The sequence below is a fragment of the Triticum aestivum genome, chromosome 2D, assembly GCF_018294505.1.
Source record: "Triticum aestivum cultivar Chinese Spring chromosome 2D, IWGSC CS RefSeq v2.1, whole genome shotgun sequence".
Classification (NCBI taxonomy): Eukaryota; Viridiplantae; Streptophyta; class Magnoliopsida; order Poales; family Poaceae; genus Triticum; species Triticum aestivum.
In genome coordinates this window covers 50,263,032-50,288,766 of record NC_057799.1, presented here as the reverse complement: position 1 = coordinate 50,288,766, position 25,735 = coordinate 50,263,032, and the positions used below count along the sequence as shown (strand labels likewise).

Genomic DNA, 25,735 nt, shown 5'->3' with positions numbered 1-25,735 from the left:
TTAGTTAACAAACGATTCTATCACCAGTGACCGTTGGATTGTTAACATCCAACAGTCGTCCTGCTTCTTCAACCTCTGATTTTCTTGCTCCAGCCATCCAAACCACCGCGTGCTCTTGCCTCCCATGGCCGGCTGTGCTGCTGCGGAGGCCCCACCGCCCCCTACTACTCCCACCGCAGGCCAGGCCCCGCGGCGACGGCAGCCTCACACCGCAGCCGAACTAGTGAACCCTCGTACTCCTCTCCGCGTGGGCATCCACTGCCGCGTTTTCCCGGCTCCGTGTTGTTCCCTTCCTAGGCCCACTACAAGAAAACCCCCTATAATGCAACATATATTCTACAACGTTTTCACTGTATGTTGCAAAATTCACAACAGATACAGATAATAAGCATTGTAGAATATGCGTTGTAGATGTGTGCTCCACAACTCCAGACTCTTGTGGCCCGGCCCAAGTTGGTTTCACAATTAATCTAGGTCATTACCTTTTCCCAGCCTCCCTGTTCCTCTCGATCTCTCTCACGCTGCCCACCGCCCCTCAACCTACCTGCATCCCGGAGCGCCGCCCCTCACCACTCCCCTGCGATCCTCCGTCTCGGAAGGCCGCCCCTCACCACTCCCCCTGCGATTCTCCATCCTGGCGCGCCGTCCCTAGTCAACTCTCCTCTGCGACCTTGCTTCCCGGCGCGCCGCCCCTCGTCACCGCTTCCCTACGACCAACTGCGTCTACTACCTCCGCACGAGGGCCTGCGGCTACGGGCAGAGTTACCGCTACAACAACCCTCGCGATCGCGCTGCCGTGGTGAGCCGGACCACTTTTCTTCTCCAATTTTATTTTCCCCATGTTGCTCTACTCGACTTCAGTCTAGTTGGGAATTGCTACTTACGACTTGCTCGTCCCTGATAATGACCGAGAGGTTGAATTATAGATGGTTGGTGCGGAGGGGAGCTTCTAGCTGAGGCCTCTTGCTGTGATTGAATTGATTCTAGTTATGGCTCAGGAGCTTGTCACCAGCCCATGGAAGTGAAACTTGATTGTGCAGTCGTTGGTTGTTGTCTTTGATTATGTGATTGACTGATTGTATAATAAGGCTTGTTGTCTTAGTCTCGTGGTTGATGTTGATGCTTCAAAGTTCCACTTTCTGCTTACGGTGCCACTTGCTTATGTTGTAGGCCTGATCACTCACGCCGTCATATGCTCATATTTCTTTCCGAGACTTCGGAGCAGGTTACAATATCAAATTTCTCTACTAAGTAATAATTACCTAAACTCGGTGCAGAGAAATGCAATCACACTCAAGCACTGATATGTTGCAATGGACATGACCCCAAAACTTTCTCCCTGTCTTTTATTTGAGACATAGTTTGGTAACTTTTTGTTGCATATTTTCATCCGCTTAAAAGACCATTTCGATCTCTATGTTCTCTGCTACTACAAACTGAGGAGCAGCTTGACAACTTTATGAAGCTCAGTCGACTAAGCCACTGTGACGCTGGGGGAGAAGGACATCGGTGCAGAGCATGGCAAGGCCGAGTACTTGTTGGATCTTAGGGCCTCTAATCCACAGTTCTCCGCATCATCATCCATCAGCATTTGGTGACATTATTAGCACTCAGAGCTTCATAAGGCTTTCTGCCCACTACAGTTGGAGTTCAAGAGCGTAAGGAAGGTAATCTGGTGATCAATCACTGTTGCTTGTTAGAAAACTCTGAAAATATTATTGAGTACATCTACCATGAGCTATGCTTGCCATTTTAAAAGATGTTTATGTGAGCTTCATGTCATATCAATTTTTTTTGAAGCAAGCAGATCTTGCGATTTACTTATGATTTATGAACAGAAAATGTTTACTGTGTAACCCCTAAATACAGTAGAAGAGATTAGAGAAGCAGGTCTTATAAAACTACGCTGAGACGAGTAGTACTTATTTAGTCAAGTGACATGTTAGATAAAATTCTACACCTATTACAACTTATCTGACTTCTGTATTTTGTAAAGATAGCTGAACTAGATTGTGTTCCAGGAATAAAAAACCATGGATGTTTTCCATTTATTCACTTGGCTTTTGGAATTTGATTGATGTCCCCTTTCTCATATTATTAACAACATATACCTACACGGTTCTCTCTACTGGTTTGCCAAATTCTAGACACTTCTTGTGTGGTCCATGCTTCCTCTTTGTACTATGCTTACCTACATTCGTAATATCACTCCTTTATTCCCTTGACGTGCTTTTCCTTTACAAAGAAGAATACACACCATGGGGAAAAGAGAAGTAAATTTGTATTTGTAGTCTACAAACAGGGCGTCCTAATTATTTGTTCGAGCATGCTACAGTCTTGTTTTCTCTGCCGTGTCTTCTCCTTTTCTTAGTAGTGTCACTACTGATTGATCTGCTCAGATGTGCTATTTAGAGTTTGATCTGGATATATACTAGCTATTTTATTAGGAGTTGGTGGTAAAGATGAACTAATGGTCGATCCTCCCTGCTGTCCTCGCTGCACTTCATGCAAAATCACTGGGCCGGTACTGGGAGTACCTCATTTATGATGGATCTTATACTTCAAAGCTTATTTATATTGTCTAATATGTTTTATTTGTACTAATTTAGTAAATTTAATTTATCTTTTGGCTTAATATGTCCAAGGTATTGATATAGTAATATTTTGTTACCTGATTAAAGCTCAAACATACTGCTTCAGTATCTCCCAGTAGGTGCCTCAGAATTATGCAGTTGATCGTACCATACTACTACTTGAATAAAAATGTTTATCTTTGTGTTCTACACTGAAGCTATCATATGAAGTTTAATTATTTTAAGCGTTCATCACCAAAACTACTTTGTTGGTAGTGAAAGGCTTCATAGAATTTCATAGATGTTACACATCATGAGATTAACCCGTAGAAGAATGTATTCATAACCATATGACGTGTGTGATGTTGGGTTATAGCCGTTGTATGCTGAAAGGCTTTTTCCCTTGCTTCCTTCCATTTTCTTCTATGTGCATTGACTAGACGTATGTTTTTACAATGTGGCATGGTTTGAGCATTTTAAATTCTTTACACGCTTCCATTATTTCCCGCCCCATTTATATTGGTATGTCCTTTAAATAGCAGGCAGGTACATGGCACAATATAACTCAGTGTTAGCTGGCTTATAATCTCTTATCCCTTGAAAGACTTCAAAGATGGCATCTCATGGGACAACACAAGAGACCATATAGTAAAGGAAAAGATGCAAACACGATAGGTCTTGGCCTCTGAACTTTTTCTGTTATATGTCACTTTTCTTTTAATTATTTTGCTCGACATTTTTCTGCCAATGGTAACTTTGATTTTCTCTAACAGGCAGGACCAAAAGTATTTTTAATGAGCCTGAAAAATCATAACGGAGACCGGTATTGCTACAATTGTAAGTTGTGATCCTGAATCTGAGCTTGATGGTGCTGAAATTACTAATGAATTGTAGATAGTGCATGTCGATATGGCACTTGTGAAAACTAAATATTTGGTATGGAGTTGCAAAAACTGTAATACTCTTGGTAATGCAGAATTTTTTTGCATGGCAACCTTTGTAAGTGACTAATATCCTGCCTCTATCACGAATTGCATCATGCTTTGTGTGTTAACAGTTAATTTTGTTTTTTTTGTTTGTAGATTCAAAAGATAAATGGATGATTATATGGGTGTGTGGGCAAGCATACTACTATGATGACGATGATGTTCGTGTTCATGATGATGGAGACGGATGCTTTCAGTTTTAGTAAAGTTGTAGGGATGATGTTCCTGTTGGACGATGTTCCTCAATTATGTTTTAGTTAATCTGTAGGGATGTTGATGCATGGTTTCAATTTAAGTTTCACCATCAAGAGAACATTTATATTATACATCCCATTTGGATGATTTTCCTCATGTAATGTCTACCATTGTAATCAAACAGTTTTATCTAATATATGATTTCTGTCTCCCATGAGTATTTTCTCTCGTTTTTCTTCACTTGAAATAAATAATTATCAGCATTATGTGAAGCATTAATTTAATTGCTGGGAATATGTATTAAAAATAATATTGTTTACGCTATATATGAACCAAAACTTGAAGCGTTGCAAATTCTTCGTTGCCAAGCAATGGGATTTTGTTTCCTGTACATTAAGCACCAACATATAGAAGTGTTGCACAATTCTCTTTTATGTGTTGTATTCTTGCAACAGTCCCTTTTACCAACGACAATATAAGCGTTGCATTATGCGCTAGCAACGCCGTGTAAGGCAATGCATCCTATTCCGTTGGTAAAGACACTAACAACGCATATATGAACTTTTAGATACGGAAAAATGCGTTGCTATAGGGGGGTTCCTGTTGTAGTGGCCTCGCCGTCGTCCATCGCCTTGGTGCTCTCAGTGCGGCATGGTCAATGTGGTCAACGAACGACTTCCATCGGAAGAGTACTATACGTTGAGAGGCTGACAGTTGGGTCCACGGCCGCAGCAAGGAAGTGCCTCCTTATTACGCGCAAAACAATTATTCCTCCACCTGACAGCAGGGACGCATCGGACAGGCCATCGTATTTCACGAAAAAAACATTTCCCCCTGACTGTTGGGACCCACCAGCTATATCTTCGCACGCAAGGAAGTGCGTCCATATTACGGGCAAAAAAAATATTCGCCCCCTGACTGCTGGGACCCACCAGCTACATCTTCGCACGGAAGGAAGTGCCTGACAGTCCGGACCTACCTGGTCGAAGCGTACGTAGCGTTGTCATTCCGGTCGCGAACGTGTACGTACATACGATCGGTCTATCTGAAGGCTGCAGTGATGAACCGTGGCCGTGTAAGGAAGGGCACGTGTCGTAGTAGAGGCGCGCACGTAGCATGTACACGTACGTACAGTGGCCAGGGTACACGAAATAAAATACGGCCCCGTACGTACATACAGGCGGGGTCTCCAATGCCTACTCGCGCATACGTACCGCCAGGGCTCGTGTACATGGCTGGGTCGGAACGGAGAAGTTGCGCCGTCGTCGTGTTCATAGGGAGGCAACCGGCTGGGTCGGAAAGGAATGCGTCGTCGTGTTCATCGCGAGCCAACCGGCTTAGACGGAACAGGCGATGTGTCGGGATATACCCCACCCCGTGGTATGACCCGGCCGGAGTTATAACCCGGCTGGGACCTGGTAAACCGGCAGGTGTTAAGTCAGTCATAACCCGGCAGACAGTGATAACTGGTTGACAGTCATAACCCGGCAGACCGTGATAACTGGTTGACAGTCATAACCCAGCAGATAGAGTCGCCTGGGGTTATGAAGTCCGAGACGTTATGAAGCCCAAGACGTTATCAAGCCCAAGACGTTAAGAAGCCCATCAAGAGAAGTCAGAATAGTTTAAGTCTTAATCCGAGTTGGACTCTACATGTAACCTGCCCCTTCAATATATATAAGGAGGGGCAGGGCACCCCAAGAGGGGGAGAGAAAATAAGCTTAGGGCTAGACATAACCAGGAGAGCCGGTTTACAACGACTCCCTCGTGATGATAATGAGACCTAGCCACAAACAGCATGTAGGGTTGTTACCGGATGATGTTTCCCGGGGCCCGAAGCTGTCTAAACCCTTGTCTTGTGTTGCGTCTCTCGATTCCGCTCAACCCCTCTCAAGCTACCACATAGATGCGTTGGCCTCAGGACTAAGTCCTCACACTAGGACATCTGCCGTGACAATTCCACGACACGATGGAAACGAGGTCTGGCATGCCGCAAAACGGAGGAAACAACCTTGTGTTTGACCGGCCATGATGGAAACGGGATCCTGTTCATCGGGAGGGTTCTGGCGTACCGCAAAACGGAGGAAACGGACCTCCTACGATGGAAACGGGGTCCTGTTGACCGGGAGGGGTGTGGCGTACCGCAAAACAGAGGAAACAGACTTGTGTTGGAGCACTACGGTCGAAACGGGGGTCCTGTTCATTGGGAGGGGTGTGGCGTACCGCAAAACGGGACTCCACGGGATACTGTTCATCTCCACCGTCGACCTCCTCCAGCCTCCACGGGCTACTGTTCATCCACCGTCGACATCCTCCAGCCTCCACCTACGACTGTTCTTCCACGGGCTCCTGTTCATCCAGCCTCCACCGGCTACTGTTCAACCAGCCCTCTCCACGGGGTCCTGTTCAACCACTCCTCCACGGGCTACTGTTCATCCAGCCCTCCACCGACAACTATTCATCCAGCCCTCCACGGGGTCCTGTTCATCCAGCCCTCCACGGGGTCCTGTTCATCCACCGGCTCGATTGATCGGGGTACTGTTCATCCAGCGGCAACGGCCTTTACTACCATAGGGTCCTGTTCATCCAACTCCCCACCGGGAACTATTCATTGAAACCCCCTCAGCAACGCTCACTGTTCATCCAGGGAAGGAGGCAACAGTGTTCGATCGGCTTCAGTTAGCAGCAGTAGCGAAGGAATCACTCTAGTTTAGTTAACAGTAAGTGATCGATCGATCGCTCGGGTTCAGTAACGCATAGCCTGCAGTGCAATCGCTCAGGTTCAGTTAGAGCCCAACGCCTCGCTCGGGTTCAATTAGAGCCCAATGCCTCGCACACACGCGCGTACGTATGAGAGAAACGCGCATTGCTCGGCCACCGACCACCCACCGTAACCGGGAACTCCCCGAAATTTTCCTTGCCCTCGCCTCTACCACGGTTTTTTCCGTCATGGATGGCCCAAAGAATGTCATGCAGCTGCGTCTCCGGCCCGCCCAGGACGAAAAGCCCATTTTCTGTCATGGTTTTTTGTCATAGAAGTAGGACCCCACCACATCTATGATGATACCGGGTTTTGTCACAATTATCGTCATAGAAGTGTCATAAGTATGACAGAAAAAATTCATTTGGCCCAAAATGTCACGGGTGTGTCTTTTTTTGTAGTGTTTGGCTGCGTGGTCTATTTGGTATTAGGCCCAGACTATCGGCGTCCCTTCATCAATTGGATAGGAGTAGCGATAGATGTTGTCTAGACAGTGGCTTTAGTCTTAATGTTGTATTGCTTTGTAAGGTCTTGTGTGAACAATTAATAAAAATGGCTGCATGCATCATCATGATGCAGAGGCCGGGGGAACGCCTCCATTTTAGGAAAAAAAAGATAAAGTGCATTCTTATTTAGACAATTCACTGAATGTTCTGAATTCTGATTCAGTAAACATACTATAAATGCAGATAGTGATTAAACAACATTCATCTTCTAACAGTAAAGTAGAAAGCTCATGGCACAACTGAATGTAATGTCTTATCGCAAGAAATTGGAATCGAACAATCAGATATCTATCGTAACATCCAACAAGTGAAGTGAATCTAGTTTGCGCAGCTCATCCCACTACAAAAAAAATACACTTCCGTGATGATACGTGTTTGTCACAGTAGGTCACATTTTCTGTCATGCATGTACATCCATGACAAATTTATGACAGAATCAAGATAGTCATACCTGTGCTGTCGTAGAAGTGTTCCATGACATTACCAAAGTTATCATCACGGAAGTGTCCACTTCCATGACGATAAATCGCGCGTCACAGAAGTGCTTTCGTCAAGGGTGAACGACACGTGGCATCCACCATAACGGAACACCGTTAAGCTATCGGGTCCGGTTTTGGATCCGATAACCCGTTAATAGCCCCGACCAATGGGGATTTTCCACGTGTAAAATCATCATTGGCTGGAGGAAACACGTGTCGGCTCACCGTTGGGACAGATGTCATCCACTCATTGGACCCAAAGCGCCTATGATACGTCGACACATGGCACGGCCCACAGAGGGTCATATAGGTTAAAAAGGCCGGCCCAGTCAAAGGCCCGTAGTACTTACTCAGGTACTAGTGGGCCAGCCCAATAACGGCGGGCTTAATAAAGGCCCATTTACGGCCCGAAGCCAGATCTGGCCCGTTAATTGTTTGCCGAATATTTGGGCCCATTTACGGCCCGAAGCCAGATTTGGCCCATTAATAGTTCACCGAATATTTGGGCCCAATTACAACCCAGTGACTTTCGGCCTGTTAGAGGCCGGATGTAGACATGGGCCCATTTCAGCCCGGTGTGACTTTCGGCCTGGGAATGGCCCGTGCTGCCCATGGGACATATATGGTCCGACGGGACATTGGGCCCACTAACGGCCCGTGATAAAGGTGGCAACAGTTAAGCCCAATGTGACTATGGGCCTGTTAAAGGCCTGTCGCATAATTCGGACCGTTGATGTCTGTACTAAGCTTTCGGCCTCTTAAAGCCCCATGATATCAGTGGGCCAACTAAGGCCCGAGATATGTTTCGGCCTGGTAACTACCCGTGATAAAATTGGGCCCAAAAAGGCCCGGTCTACATTTCAGCCTGCTGAAGGCCCGTCGACGACTACTGAAAATTGAAGCCCAATATGCATTTCGGCCTGCTAAAGGCCCATGGTTTCATCTGGGCCGTAACAGGCCAGTACAATATTCAGCCTGTTAATGGGCCAACGCTACCTGGGCCAAACTAAGCGCTGGGTCCACAAAAGGCCCAACTAAAATATAGGCTGGTGTAAGTTGTGGGCCTCGCGCAAAGTGTGAAGGCCCCAATGATTCGGGCCCAAGAAAAATGCAGGCCGACCCAATTGTGGCCCGCTAAACACCAGGCCCGTTAGAGGCGAATGTTTCGGCCCGGTTGACTACATCTGATTTTTTTTCAGATAGCGAATGATGGCAGTAACTAGTAGGAATTAAGAACAAACCTACTCTATACAATAAAGAAATTATGGCATAGTAACTAAGAATAAACCTACACTCTACAATAAAGGATTTATGGTATATTACATCCACTGGGCATCGAAGTTCGCCACCAGTGATCATAAAGCGCAACGAAGAAGCAGATTACAAAAACTGGGCACCATTGCAGCGTAACAAAATAATACTGAACCGAGACCACTTCCAAGACAGTTCAAGAAAGGCTAGCCTTGCACGGGAACTACAGCGCAAGCTGCTGAGCAAGGCTGTGAGACCGGCCTAGCATGTCGGTTATAGCTTCCAGGTGTAGCTGTTTAGCGATGAGGTTCTCATTAGTGTTCTCCGCAATCTTTCTTAGAGATAGGACTTCAAGTCGAAGTTGAGTTGCAGAATGCCTTTCTGCTAGAACTTGGGATGAAGAAGTTGAACTCATTCAGACAATGAATTCTGTGAGCTTGTCTGACTGCTAGTCTCAAGTAACTTGAACACTGCATCAAGACAAGACTTTGGGGTTGTCTCGCTATCTTCATGATGTTTTGCCTTCTTTGCTGCAATATATGTTGGGTTTGTCGCACAGCCTTCAGCAGACTTGTGCATGCCCTCAGGCATATCACCCTGAAACAAAGCAGAGAGATGACAGGTTTTCCACGTGTATAAACAAAGATGATAACTGTGCTGTCAATTCCGTCCAATTTCAAATTAGAAAATAAAGAGTAAGTTCAAAACATCAATAGCACAATTTGGCATTGTTCATAATGCGGGGAGCTTCATCACACTACTAGATTACCATGTCAACATAACAAGCATAGATGAAGGGCAAAGAATATCATTGTATCTATTTTGGTTAATGTGCATGGCATGTTGTTCATATCATCAGCCACATCAGCAAGATAAAACAGGAGATGACAAGGTGCAAACATGGGCTGCTTCACCACACACTGGATTATAGATCCAAAAAACAAGCATACATATAGGGAGTATTGAGTAATGTGCATGGTATGAATAAGGAATTTGGTTTTACAAGTAAAACTTAGAACTTACGGTTCTTGCGAACATGTATTTTGGTAGAAACAGCAAACTAAACAGTACTAAACGATAGGGAGTATGAGCAAATTAAACAGCAGTTGAGGATAAAGGCTTTAGAAGGACTGACTTGCATTAATAGTTAACACCGGCTTTATAATGCCCTTCTCCATGTCAAGGGAAGGATAACTCAAGAATTTTTCAGCACAGAATCTTCTTCATAAGCATTGCCTGTACTCTACATTTTGTAGAGAGTAATTATAGATATAATAGTACTGGAAGGGATAGAGGATAATGAAGATAAGATGAAGATTGATGCTACATAATCAACTACAAATCCCTGGAAGTACAAGCATTACAGGACAAAATGTACTGACAAGAGCAATGGGCTACACTTCTGCACTGGCATTGTCTGCGTATTCTACTTTTTGGTAAGATTAAATATAGAATAGATCTTTTTTAGTAAATGGTGGGCCAGGGAGATAAGATGCAGAATGCTACACAATGAACCAATCCCTCTTTCCATAATACAAGAGTGTTTTGAACACTGGTGTACTGTACAAAACATTCTTATATTATGGGACGGAGGGAGTAGCTGTTAATGTAAGTGCAGTGATAGACGACGTTCAGTCCTTACAAGAGGACTGCAGAGCTAATCCTCTTCAAAAGCATTGGGTTGATTCTAAATTTATGTAAGAGTCCATACGGATCTTATAATGTCCACCAAATGGACGATAACGAGGCTAACATGTGCAGTGATGCTACATAATCAAACATCTATGAAAGTAAGTATGGTCATACAGGGCAAGAGGTACTCACAAGAGCAATGCAGTGTGCAGTATAGTTGCGAGATTCTGTGGTCCCTTGAGAATGAATGTTCTTCTGCTAACAGTTTTCGTACCAGTGAGACGTTAAGGCAAATGCAGAAATGTAGTTCAAATTGTGATGTGATATCATAGATAGTACCTTACGCTGCAGCCGAGACCAATGTGTAACAAGATTATTCCAGTCACCATCAGATAAATGTAGCACCGGAGACTTTACAGAAATTTCGTTTAGAGGCTTGCCATCGAAGTGCGCTTGCCTAAGGTAGGAACGATACTTCATCAACGAGTGCTTGAAAAGCGCAACCAACCCTTGCTCGTCTTCACAGTCCAGTTTGGTCCTCGCCTATTTAAAAGAATGAAATCTTGTGTCTTCTGATAGCAGAAACATATGCAGTAATGACCATGAATAACATTAGTACATTACATACGCGTAAGTTGTGGAGGAAGACTGGAAATTGTTCTGTGTCTGCGGTATAATCTTTCCATGAAGGAAAGATGCGCACAAAGTTCCTGACAACAATATAAGCTTTGTCTTCTAAACTGGGAAGAAATGGAACAGGGGTCCTATTTGCTGCAACCAGGGCTCTCTCTGGTTCGAAAAGGGATTTGGCAACTGGATTTGGTGTACTCTTTGCTGGAATGGGGATTTTGCTTCGTAGAGCTGGTGCTATGTCAACTGGCATAATCATAATGCTTGCTGCAGGGGTCTGCTGAGTTGGGGCATCAGAAATGACCAGTGTCGTAGGGCTAGAGTCTGCTAGAGTAGGGGTGTTTTGTGGGTCAGGTGATATTGCAACTACACTTAATGGGCTATTTGATTTATCAAGTGCCACTACCTTTTCCAAATACTTTGCTTGTGCTCCTCCAAGAACAGCATTTGAATGGATAAATATGGTATGATGATAGATGGAATATGTACTGAAAATGGATAGGCAGGGCGTATTCACATACACGATGTGTAAACTAAGCTAATGGCAGTTCAACAAAGTAGAAGCCATGCAAAGCATCAGTTGCAAGATATGTGCAACAAATATAACCTTGGAAAGTTAGAGCAAGCACCTTGATGGGTGAATAAGATAGGGCATCTTCCTCTGACTCCTCCACTAGGGAGCTACATTGACTTAGGTCTCCCTCTAGCTCAGAATCACTGTTACGATCATATTCTGAGCATGAATCTGTAGGTGGAGAGCGTTTGCATTGCATTGCATCCAGACTTGATTTCAGTCTGTTAATGCCAATTTTGACAGCCATGGCATTGTTCTGCTTTATTCTTTTCATGCGCGCAAGCTCATAATCATTATGATGCTGTTCACAATCTAAGATTCATGAAAACATAAAACGTAGTCAGATTATCTATGGAATGCATTGCGGATTCAACTCGAAGAGTGTCTCCCTATAAACCCCTGCATATGCAAAGTTCACCCCCCAACCGTGCTGACCAGACCACACACAAAAATACAAACCCCTTATGTCTCTATAACAGGCAGACACGCATTTCAAAACTGAAGTAGGAACATTAGAATCATATGAAATCCGTATTTGAACAAATAAACTAAGGAATTATGAGTGGCATAATGTTTAGCTTCAAGGGTGGAGTGTTGGTAGTGTGACACAAAGCAAGTAGGAAGATTGTATTCCATGTAAAAGATCGAAGCCTATGTAAAAGCTGGAAATGACACTTTCTTTCTATATAATGCAGTGTTCGTTGCCCACACATGATGGAAGAGATCACATAGAGAAATACTATTCACTCATGTCTACGGTTGCAGTATTTAGAAACAGGGTGGTCCACCCTAAAAGAATATTGACAACAAATATGACAAGGCAAGCGTAGATGTAGTGAATCAATCATTTACTGGTGAGCTCACTAGGACAAGTATGCAGAATTATAACTGCAGTAAGAGACCGTCCAAAATCTGAATCAAGAAGTTTGTCTAGCACTTATTGTTTGCAACTAATCGACGTGAATAATTGGATATTATATCGAATGAGTAAGAAAGACAAGTAAAATTTTCAACAAACCTGGCTTGCAGCAGTAATCTAGGTCTATGTCACTACGACCAACAATCCAAAATGACTAGTGGCTGTTCCTAGGGCCAGAATTTTGAAAACCCTGTGAACTTTACAGGTACTAAAGATTACCGAAATACATCAGAACCATTAAGTGTAGGTAGCACTGAGCACACAACAAACCCTAATGACAGTCCTGCCTAACGAGTAATGAATCAATTAGAAAATGGGTGATGAGGAGTGGCTGCTGAGTGTTGAGGACTTATCTCAGGATAAATCAGGTTGGCTTAGTGGGTGCTGCACGCCTGAGCCCTGAACGAACTGGGAAGGTAGGCACGACGGCGCGCCCGGGCAGCGGTGACGCTATTGGGCGAGCGGCGCCTGACCTCCTGTTAGTCCGGCGTCTCTTCCTAAAGTCATGCCGTCCGGGGACGGCAAGTCACCGGCGAGGCAGGCGGCTGGGGGCGAGTAGAGATTGGAAGCGCGCAGCAGAACAGAGGGGAATCGGGGCCTGGGACGACCCAAAATCCGAGGGTGGGCCGGCCCACCGTGGGCACCCTGTAGAGATACACACCCGAGCGGCGAGCATGCATTTTCGAAACTAAATTAGGAACATTTAGCTGACGAATTAAACGAATCTGTTTTAATAATATCAGATTCGTATTTGAACAACTAAGCTTGTTTAGCTTGATGGGTCGAGCAGTGCTATTATGACACGAAGCACGTATTCTGATCGTATAGTGATCATAAAAGAGGGAAACCGTAGAAATGATATTTAGCTGCCATTGTTTGCTTCGAACTAAGAACAAAATTCTAAGAGCTGAAAATAAAGTAGAGTAACCAAGTTAAGATCTATTTTCTGGTTGAGATCAAAAAGTTGAGGAGATATGGAGTACCACCTCTCTTGCGGCGCTGTGTAGGCATCCGGGGTGCGATGGCTGTCGGTGGCGTTGAAGCAGATCTGCGACGGTAGACGGGTGCAACGGGGGATAAGTTCCGTTGCGGTGGAAGAGAAGGTCGTGTGAGCGGCCCCGGCAAAGTGGACGACGGCTCCGATGAAGCGAGAGGACGTGATGCAAGGCTCTTGGTCCATCGCCGTGGATGAGAAACGTCCATCTCTAGCAGTGGACGACGGGTCTTGGTAGGCGCTCCGACATGGTGGAGGACGGTGGCGATGGATGTGGTGGAGGACGGAAGCGATGGATGTGGTGGAGGACGGCGGCGATGGATGGGGTGGCGGACGGAGGCTGGTATGTGGATGGTGTTCTAGCGCGGACGGTGTATGAATGGGAAAATGGAGGGAGAGGTACGGGGAACCATGTTTTCGGGACGTGCCTGTTTGAAATATGGGAAAGTTACGAACTTAGCCCCCGTTTAAAATTTGGACGTCTCATCGGTTGGGGATACGGCGGTAATCTCGCATCTCGCCAATATTTGCCCAGGGCGATTTCGGGCGAGGAGAGGGTGGTTGGTGCCCATGGTTGGCGCCCATGGTGTATGAACAGGGCTGACAGGTAGGGCGGTTGTGTCACGTCTGAGTGAAGTTACAAACCTGCCCCTATTGAAAATATTTGCCTACATCGATTTCGGCCGAGTCGAGTTTGTTTGCCGCCCACCGTGTATGAATGGGGAAATGGAGGGAGAAACAGAGGTCTTTCGGACGAGCTTGAATCAAATGTGTTTTGCCGCCCATATTTGGCGCCCACCGTGTTAGAATGGGCTTAGAGGCGGTCGTGTCACGTCTAATTGAAGTTACTATCCTACCCCTATTTAGAGGAGTGGAAATCAGGCCGATGGATTGTCCGTGTAATGGGTAGACAGTAATTTACATCTCCCAAACACTTGGCTTCGGGCAGCCGACGTGGGAGTGGACATTTTGCCGCTTCTTTTGAATTTTGGGACAATAAGCATCCACGTTTACCCTGGCAACTAAATTCGAATCCATTTTGTATTCCTATACGAATCTTTATAAATCATTCTATGTGTTTTTATATATCTTCAAAAGGACGACAAAGATGTATTCCACTGTCATATATGAATATGGTTCACAAATGCCGATACTCAAATTCAGAAGCTAGAATCCAGTTTAAGGTGTACTCCCATTTAGATATGTACACAAGCGATGTATCAAGATTCAAATACCAAGTCAATCAACCAAGAATGTACAGAACTAACAGACATATAAACACTTATAGAGTATATGGGTCAATAATATCAACTAACATACATAAGCCAGGCCGCTGTACTTTTCTTTGCTACAACAGCATCATTTTTTTAACCAAGCTACTACAGCATCTTGGCCCTTTCCGATGCGTGCCACTTATGGTCCATCTATACTACTATTACTGTTGAATGCACATTCAGCCCGATTGGCATATTTGTAGGTCTGGCACAGCAATCAAAATGAAATGTCTCCGAGTCTTATCAATTAATACAGACTTGTGCTCAAATAAAATTACAAACCAAAAAAGAAAAAACAATTATTACATGATCTCTAAAACAAATGGTTTGATTGATTACATGAACAAACAACATAAAGGTTATTCAACGATGGAAAGAACATTTCACCTATCATTTACCAAGTGGGAATTTAATTTTCTTTTTTCCTTCAGGACCTTAACAATGTGGTCAGTCTCAGCTTGCTTCGTTTTGAAATCCACCAAATATTTAATGGTTGTCTTTGAGTACTGCTACTGATTGTGTTGTTTGCTTCCTCAACATGTCAACTTCATCTCTAAGTGCAGAAGCAGAATCTCTTTCTACCACTAGTTTAGCCTGTAGAGCATCAGTAGTTGGCAATTCATAATGCACGATTGGGCCGGTGCCACTGTTGTGGGATGATACAACGTCCATGGGGACCTCGCTCTTTGATCTTGGGCTAACGTGTTTTGCCATTAAAGTATAGATTGGATTCAGAAAAGTTGAAGTTAGCAAAACATCTCAACTGGGAGTTATAACAACAAACCAGTTAAACAAAAAAGGAATTAAAGGGTTTCAATTCGATGCTGAAAAGTAGTTATTAACATCATTGTAACCCGTTGTTGCAGCAGCAAAGCAGTTAAACAAACAAGTAGCTATTTAAGTTCAGGCAAACAGGTAATTCTTAATAGTAAGTATCAAACACATAGATAGGTGCAGTCTATAATAGGATTAACAGGCTGTGGCATTATGTAATCAGTAGCAAACTAAATTAAGCGAAGCAACGTAATTGAACAATTTTGCAATAAGTGGCTAACTAAAATTCCGAGAAGCAGGTAACTGAACTTATGCTAGTTCTTTGTACAGGCACACTGCAACTTCTTTTTCGCTTACAAGGTTGTACGAAGGAGTCTATGGCATCAATTGCTTGGATACGCAGTCCCAATACTTCTTTCTTCCCACACTGCATTGGTAAGTCGAATGGTTAATCTGGTAAGATGGTGCATCCTTGATATGTTATATGAGGACGTGTAGTCAGACTAGTTGTAGCCACACACATCACACTGGCTTTTACTGTATATTTCATGCGATTACTTCTGGCATATCGAGATCTAAGCAATCTACAATAGGATGAAAATACTGGCATCCTTCACATTATTGGCGAACTCAGTTCATAGAAACAAGCAATTCAACCATTCAGTGGGTAAATCAAAAGCACCACTGGAATATTTTTCACTACCCCTATCATACACGCAAAAAGGGGCGACGCCACCATAGGGGCGGGTATGGGCGGCCACCTCGGGTGGCTCGAAAGTGTGCACCTAGTTTGAGTCGTCCAGGTTGGCCCAGGCTAGTTTTGTTCATCCCAACGCACGAGCAGGCAATGTAAAAATGAAGATAAATGTTTCAATTTGGATAGGCCAATAACATAAGTGCAAGGCAGGCCCTATAGCAGGCTCACGGCCCAAATGAGCGCCTCCCATATCGATCGACAGCAGGAAAAATCCCAATTCATCCGCTCCAGCCTCTAGTCTGGTTCGCTCCTAACCTAGCCGCTGCTGGACAGACCGACACAGCACTTCCTCGCACCCTCATTGGAGGGCGGTCGCCGGGCTTCAAGCGAACGGAAGGACAAGAAGATGAAGATCCAACCCTGGGTGTAGCCTGCGTGGGAGGCAGCGGCGGCAGCACGAGCATGGCATCGAGCTTGCACAAACGGACAGTCGCAGCTTGCAAGAGTAGCATGCGCAACGAGCAGGTACATCACATCCCTGATTATATCTAATTCAACTCTTCAATTTCTGGCCAATAGTTAAACCTGACGGTGTTGTAAAACTGCTTGTATGTAGGGAATCTATGAGAAAATGAAACCAATTTCTACTTATTTTATAACTCTGCCAATCAATACTGAACTGGCTGAATCTGATGTATCTAATCAAGTTTCCGGTGCAAACATCCAAGCTCATGTTGTTCTTGAGCCTGAAGTTTCTAATGAATAGATTACTAATGAAGGATTTGATGCAAACATTTTACATGCTCCTGGTGATGAACATATAGTGTCTAATGAGGCATCTAATGCAAGCATTTTGCAAGCTCCCATTTAAGGATTTAGTGTCTAATGATGATCTGCTATGTTGAGAGAGACATAGAGATTTGCAGGCATTGATGACAAGCAAATTATAGTGCATTTTCATGGCTTGAGGAAACGTCGAGGCCATCTACCAGAAAGTCCCCGTATCATGACAACGTAGCATAAATACTTTTCTAATCTGTTGTTTGAAACTATTGGCATACTTGTGCAGGATAGATATATTGATATGCAGTTTGCGCACTGGTTATACGTGCAATTACACTTCGATATTTTCAGCCAGAGAACGAATAATTCAAGCAGGTACAGACCATGTTTGTAGTCCTTGTACACCATGTTGCATTTTGTGTTTTTTTGGTGCTTGGATCATTTAGTGTTTATAATCTGAACTACTTTGGATCATTAGCTGGTTTTCAAAGTGCATGTAGCTTCACATTTCTCAAGTTATGCTCATTTCCAGAGTGCAAGTGCCTTCGTATTTTTTAAGTTAAATGTTCGCCCCTAGTAACTTGAATTCGTGGATCCGTCACTACACACAAATCATACACGAATGCTAGTACGAATTAAATGAAGTGCAGGGACTTACGCTAGCTTGTTGTACAGGCTCACTGCAGCTCTGCTTGCGCTTGGGATGTTTCATGTACAAGTCCATGTTACCACTTGCTTGGATGTGCAGGCCTTGTGCTCCTTGCATCCCCCTCTGCATTTTTGACACGGCAAATGGCTGATCAAATAAGAGGAATCGACCTTGCTGTTGTACCGAAGGACAGATACTTACAAGGTTATACGGGTGTGCAGGATGTGTACCAGATCCCGTAGCACCGTCATGCTTCGCTAGAAAATGGATTTGCTTGTTTCAGATGATATCTCTAGAAGAAATAAGAGTTAAAGTCGGAGTTGGATAGGCGTGTAAGCTAAGGGGGTGATGTATGGATACCTAGTTCGGGCCGGCGTTTGGGCATGCTCGCCTAGCTAGAGTGTGGGACACTTCAGAGCCGTTGAGGGTGATGCGTTGGCGTTGGCTGGCCACGCACGGATGCAGATATTGACTGGCAGCGGAGCTCTACGATGCGGTGAACGAGACCATTGGTGAAGCCCCAGCGGCCTCAGGGGGCGGAGGCGCGACGATGTGCTCGGTGAAGTAGCCCCGGTGAGCTGGGAGACGGCGTCGCTGAAGCGCACCTGATGCGGTGGAAGTCCGTGTCTGTGAGGCACGTCAGTTGCGGCGGCCGACGTTGTCGGTGGACCACCCGGTGCGGTGGACGAGGGCGTAGATGAGGTAGCTCCGGTGCGGTGGTGAAGCGCGACCGTCGTCTTCGTCGTCGTCGTCCGGCACAGAGGTGGGGAAAGAGACGAGACGAGGGGCGATTCGAATTTTGCTTGGGTTGGCGGCGAATTAGGGATTTGAGCAATCTGGGCGCGGAAGGGGACGGTGGAGAAGGGAGATTTTGCAGGGCTGGAATTGGGGCCGCCAGATATTTCAATTCAAAACGTGGAAGCGCGAACTTATTTTGTCGTCGCCCTTTTTTTGGGGGGCAGGGGGGAGGGAGGGAGGGGGTGGGTGGCTGGGTGCTACGCGTCCGTCTGACACACGCGACCACCATGACATGACCCTGGTGCGCCTAATTTGAGAATGCAAACGAATCTTCTTTCATTTGCAAACGAATCTGTATGTATTACCATGCCCGTGTTTTCCTTGCAATAATTAGTCATTCAAAACGAGATACTATAAATTAATTAATGAGGAGTTATTTGAAAAAAATCGAAACGGTATCCACGCTAACGTGGATTAGAGTGTGTGTCACATAATTAGTTATTTGAATTAGAGTGTGTGTCACGTAGCGATCTCCAATTCTAACGTGGATTTCGCATTTCACTGTATCCACGCTACTTTTTTAATACAAATTCATATGTATATGATGAACACCATGGTAGTGAGGAAACTTTTGGGTGGATTCAAACATATGACCTACAAAATAGCACAACAAATCATGTCAATGTGAACTTTTCGAAACCTAGTATGGCATGAATTTGAAATAATTACCCATATGCGTTCAAATCTTACAATGTACACCGAATTGAAACATCGATATTAAGTCTCGTACTATCTACATTCAAATGTTGTTTTCAGCCCCCCTCCCCCCCCCCGCACACATTCCACATACTTCCTATATCGGTCAATCTTCCTCTCCTAACCACCTTAGGAAGCTATCGGTTTCCAATACACATCCATTCTTTCTCTCCATGTTTCGATCTCTAACTCTCTCAACTACACAACCCCCTTTTCTCACTCTGTTATGAAATGTATTTACCTCACACACCCTCCATTGCACCCCATGCCGAGCTCTCTCTCTCCCTCTCCCTCTCACCCTCTCGCGCTAAATACATGCATTGCCTATCTATCCCCCCAACCTCTCATGCGCACGCACGCACGTTGTCTACCTAGGTCACTCCCTCGAGACTGTCTCACTCTTTCTTCCGCATGGTGGGCCACACTCGCTCAATCTCGCTCTCTTTATCTGAGTCTCATTTAACCTCGTTTTCTTTCATTCACAAATGATATATCTCCCTGTTCGGGCCTCGATCAACACACTCTATACTCACTCATGCAGATTGTCTATCTAGGTCAGTCCATCGAAGCCGCCCCCACTCTTTCGACCTCACGGCGGGCCACGCTCTCTTTCTCTCTCTCTCCCTCTCTCTCCCTCTCTCCCTCTCTCTCTCTCTCTCTCTTTGTATGTCTTTATTGACCTTGCTCTTTCTCGGACAAACACGATATATCACCATGTTTGAGCCCAATGCGACTTATTCACATTGTATACTCTCTCACGCACATTGTCTATCTAGGTCACTCTCTCCAACCCGTCTCACTCTTTCGATCGCACGACGACCCTATGTGATCCATCGACCATGCTTCCTACCACGCACAAAATATATCTACAAGTCTGTGACTGGATCATCTCTCAAGCTCTATCTTACAGCCCTCCCTTGCCAAAAGCTCAATCGGACAATATCTCTCCAGAGCATATATATTTGTTCCATGAATGTCGGAGCACACTCACTTTGTCTCTCTTTCTATTTGTCTCTCGATTGACCTCGCTTTCTCACGCCGTATCTTCCACGCATTCAAGCTACCTCTCCATCCCTCGCAAACCGGAGCTATTTACATTGCGAGGGGCACTCCAACCTTGGATTAATTTGTGTAGGCATTTATTCTGGTCGGTTTAGATTATATTTTCATAGCATTCAGCCCACAACTACTTGAATCACTATTGCAACCCCCGCAACTCCCCTAGTTGATTTACCTCTGGCTTGGTCATCGCTCTCTCGCACCTCCTTTCTCGCCTTCAACGTCGCATCATGGTATTATTGCAAAAAACTCTGATGTTCTCTTTAATTATTATAAATAAGCTACAAAACTACACACCGATAGTCCACTTGGAATGGATCAAATTTGGACCCACAAATTAAAGTGCTACAAACTACACACCGAGGGGCCCACGTGTCATGAAACAAATTTGGACCCATATACAAATTAAAAAATAAAGGACGAGGATCGAACATGCGACCAGGGCCTTCAAGCCGCACGTCAATAGGCAACATACGAGAACAGCAATGTTTGTTGTACCTCCCTTTGTTCACATAATTTTTTATATTACCACAACATATTTAATTGATAACATGTAATATTATTTTTAGTACTATTCGCCTTCACTTACTGGTGGGTTCCATGTGTGCTCTCTCTCTTCCCCTTCTGCGTTTAGACGCACGGGCAAACACGAAGAACTCACGGGCGATGTTGCCGTTGACCATATCTGGACGCATTCATAAGTTACGGCACCAGTTTCACGTGCTAGCAGCACTAGTCAGTGCGTACGTGCAATGCACGTTAATTTGGAAGTATATTAAGTGCATGCGGATATTAAGTTGGATATTATTTGTGTGTTATTATGTGATTAGTACTATTTTTGGCATGAAATTAACTGCACGCTAAACGTGTTGTGCGCTCGACATTGAAGCAGTCTAGGTCGTTGGATGACAAGGAATACATGTGGCTTGATGACGTTTTATATTTAATTTGATATGGCTCTAGCGGAACATTCAATCGATCAAACCATAGATTTCGTTCAGTCTAACTCGAACTTTAAATTATACGACGATCGATCTAAAATAAATGGAAATGATAAACGTTTAGATTTTAAGCATGGCAATCCAAACGTTTTTCATGGCAAATTTAGATTACGCGGCGGCGGCGGGGGCGTCTTGCGGTGGGAAGCGGCTCCTCTGCCATGCTCTGTGTGTCGCCGGGCCACTGACCGACGGCGACGGCGGCGTCTTGCGCCGTTGTTGGCGTACTCCTGGGCGTTGGCCCTAGCTTCAAGGAAGGCCACAATGTTCTGGACTTCGGTCTCCCGGAGCGAATCAACTGGCGGGAGGAGGCGACTGGCGTTGGTGCAAGGAAGCGCTCGACGACGGCCATCCATGCCGCTGAGGGGGGCACTGGCACCCGCGCGGGGATAGGCGCGGGGGAGACATTTGTGTGCACGGGCACCGGCACGGGCACGCACGTCAGTGCACGCGCAGGCGCATGCGCCGGCAGGTGCACGGGCACTGGCACGGCCGTGCGCATCATTGCACACGCAGGCGCATGCGCTGGCAGGTGCACCGGCGCGTGAAAGTCGGCGGGGACCTCGTGGAACCCCGTGGCATCAAGCACGGCGACAATGTGCGGCTCCCAGCCCATCAATGCCACAGGGATGGGCGCTGACGCAGTCGGGGCGACGGGAGCCGAAACGGGAGCAGGGACAGGCGCGGCGTCTTCCCGCAAGGCCAGTTCAAGCTCATCCCAGAGCGCCTTATGTTCTTGAGACTCCGGCTGGGTGTCTTCCTCAGGAAACTGGAAGACTAAGGGCAGACCATCGTGATGCGGCATGGCATACGTTTAGGTTAGGCTGGTTGGAGGTAGACGACAGGAGAATCGGAGAGGAAGAGAGAAGATTGTAGCTATACCGGGTAGTGCAGGGTTGATTTTAAACTGCGGCGCCGGCGACATTAAAAGTGGGAGCAGTTGGGACGAAGGTGGGCGGCGGAGCCTGGTCAAAGGGCTCGCCTCCCGGTGAGCCTGCACAGCAGTCTGCTCGCACGCCTCCCTGTCAGCCGGCGCAGCGGTCTGCTCACATGCCTCATGTCGACTCACACGCTTGCTCGGACGGCACCTGCCGATGAGAAGCGGGACTCGTGGCGGCACGTAAACGCCCACGGTTTCAATAGTGAAAGTGTCCGCCTTAACGTGATAGGTCTTTGTTCCAAAATACCTTGGCTCTTCATTTGTGCAACTTGTCATAAGCAGCTTGTCTCAAATTGAAGAAAAAAAATTACGAAGTAATATTTGTGCCATATCACGTGACCATGCTCAGTTTCAAGAATTTATGGTCACTTTTGGATTTTCTGAAATTTAAGATCCAGGATTCGAAACAATATCATAACCTGCATCATGCAATAAATTTTCAAGCCATACATTTGTCCTGTTGTATTTCTTAAGAAAGGATTTGGTCAAACATTTTGCTCAGTTAGACTTCAGACAAGTTATATATCCAGAGCAAAAGGATAATCCCTCTGTACCAGTGTATTGCCTGATTTATTAACTCAAGTACCAGGCACGAACAAACAGGCTCAATTCTATGCGCATCCTGGTGTAGTAGTAGTAGTACTAGGCAATGCACTTGACGGGTGACCTTGGCGAGCGGCGACCGAGGGAATTGAACCGTGCTCCGCACGGTAGGTAACGTTCTCTAGTTACTAAAGCATCCCTCCGTTGTTCATCGGTAGTCATTATGGACCGGGGACATGAGGGGAATTTCCCAGGGCTGGAATTCTGGCCGCCAGATATTTCGACTCGGAACGCGGAGGCTCGACTGGATGGGGTTGCCTAATGTGTGTACCACGCACGCCACCGAAGGACACGAGCCCGGTTTTTTTATTTTTATTTTTTTAGGATCAACACGAGCCAAGGTCTGGCTGGTACGCCGTTGGGTCATACCATTCGAGAATACGAAAGGAACCTTTTAAGTTGCCGAAGGAATCTATGTGTATTACAATGCTCGTATTTTCCTTGCAAATACTAATCTCAACATGGTAATTGATTTATGACGAGTTGTTGAATTAGAGTGAGTTTGTGATATAGTGATCTCAACGTGGATTTCACATTTCATGGTATCCCTGCTAAGTTTTTCAATGCAAATTCAAATTTAAAAGATGAACAATATGGAGGTGAGAACTTTGTATGTATCAAGCATATGACCACACACACACACACACACACACGAACACAACAACAATCCAATAAGTATAGTGCATCTATTTTTCCAAACCATGCATGTATGACACGAATTCAAAAATACTCCTTCTGCTCCTAAATATAAGTCTTTTAGAGATTTCAACAAGCGACTACATATGGAGCAAAATGAGTGAATCTACACTCTAAAATATGTCTATATACATCCGTATGTGCCAGTCCACTTGAAATCTCTAAAAAGACTAATATTTAGGAACAAAGGGAGTAAAATGTAAGACATGCATGGTCCTCAATTCAATATTTAAACGAACATGAAACTGAAACATGAATATTAAGTCTAGTACTACAGTACATGCAAATGTTGTGTTTAATTAGGCGGAGCTATGATTGTCGGGGGTCACCCCCTCGGCCTTAGATAAAATTGTGAAGCTCTGTTTAGGGTTGTTTAGATTATATTTTTCCCCACCCTCCCAACCACCGATTGGTTGTGCACCCCCCACCCCTCCTCCCCGAGAGAAATATCATGTGCCCCCATACCTTAGATGCTATATGCCGATACGAGTTGCTTGGAGCTTGTAGATCTGAGATATAGCAGCTCACATGATGTCTTAATATTTTTATAGGAAACCTTGATAAATTTGAGAATTGCACACAATTTGTAAAAAAATTACTCAGATGCCCTTGCATCCCATATCAAACGACCTCGAAGCTCATATCACCGTAGCATCTAAGATGAAGGATGACATCATATTCTCCTATATGTAAGAATATCATGTGCTACCACACCTTAGATGCTTTGGTGATACAAGCTCTTCGGACCCGTTGGATTTGTGACCCAACGCCTCCTCGGTGGTTCGAATGGTTTTTTGCAGAAAAGCCCCCAAAGAGTTCGGCCACTGCTTACAAGCACAAAGACTGCTCAGATGCCATTGGATCTCAGATCAAACGACCTCGAAGCTCGTATTACCGTAGCATCCAAGCTGCGAGAGCACCTTATGTTTTCTCGCACGGGAGAATATGAGGTGCTCCCGCACCGTAGATTCTATGGTGATATGAGTTCACGGAGATCTAACGGCCCACAGTAGGAGGTTTCAATGTTTTTGCAATATACGGCTGAGAGAGTTTGGGAATTGCGCAGAAAGTACAAGTACTACGCATGTGCCATCTGATCACTGATCATACGACCTAGATGCTCATATCACTGTAGCGGGTAATTAAGCCACGGGGAGCACCTCATATGAGCAACGGGGAGCCGTTGGATCCAAGATGCAGCGGCACACACGAGGCCTTAATGTTTTATTTGCAAAAAACCTTTGGAGAGTTTGGAAATTGCGCATAATTACAAAGACTACTCCCAAGCCATTGGATCTCACTTCCAACGGTGTAAAAACTCGTATCACCATAGCATCTAAGCTGCGGGGTGGATGTGATATTCTATGCCGCTGTCATTTTTGTTCGTAAACTTGCAAAATACGTGTAACTTGTGCCGTTACTTGTCTAGCTGCGCAAAGTGTTTTTTTCAAAAAAACCATCGTACACTGAAATATCGGAACAACATACGGGTGTCCCACTTGTCATTAATCAAATTTGGACCTAAAACTAACAAATCTGAAAGACAAGATTCAAACTGGCAACCTGGACTACAAAGCGTAAGTTGATAGCCTGAAACAACAACGGTTGTTGGCTTTGTCCCATAACTTGATTTTATACAGTATTACGTTGAGTAGAGTAGAGGGAGTGCCTCGTCTACACGTGCATGACCGTTGACTCACTTACTGGTGGGTCCCAGGTCTGCGATCTCTCTCTTCTCTCCATCATCTAACCTTTGCATGGGCACACATGAAGAGTGGCGCTAGCTTGCCGTGGTGTTATTACAACTAAAAAAAGCTTGGAAAATAGAAGAATCGCCAAGAACAAGAGACGTTGTGGCTAGTCGAGACGGAGCTAACCACACCTATCCTCCGTGCCATGTTAGCATGATGAAGCTGTGTCGCTAGTGGGGTCTTTTCGACCGACTGGCTGGGTCCCGTGGTCGAACCATAGGTACTACGTCTGATATAGTAAATTTTTACACGCACATGTTTCCTCCGTGCCGAGACATGGCACACCCTACCGCGAGGTTTCGGGGTCCTCCCGAGTGGTGCACGCATATATTCTTCCTGACGTGGGACGCCCTACCGCGCGTTTTCACCAAAGCAAGTAAATAAATGAGTCATCAAATCACGAAAGACCAATTTTCCCGCCGAGTACATCAGTGAAGCACGGTGGCTAGCTAGTTGGGCTAGTTCGACCGATTAGCTAGGCCGCCGCCACATTTGTTTTTTCACCCCTTTTTTATCT

General features: G+C 45.3%; 1 long non-coding RNA gene across 1 annotated transcript; it reads left to right on the top strand.

Moving 5' to 3' along the window:
* Window positions 1-1,767: 1,767 nt before the first annotated feature.
* On the top strand, window positions 1,768-3,880 carry LOC123048651 (uncharacterized). The gene is made up of 3 exons (XR_006423347.1): window positions 1,768-3,248; window positions 3,347-3,410; window positions 3,656-3,880. It is a non-coding gene; the product is annotated as an uncharacterized lncRNA (long non-coding RNA).
* Window positions 3,881-25,735: the final 21,855 nt, after the last annotated feature.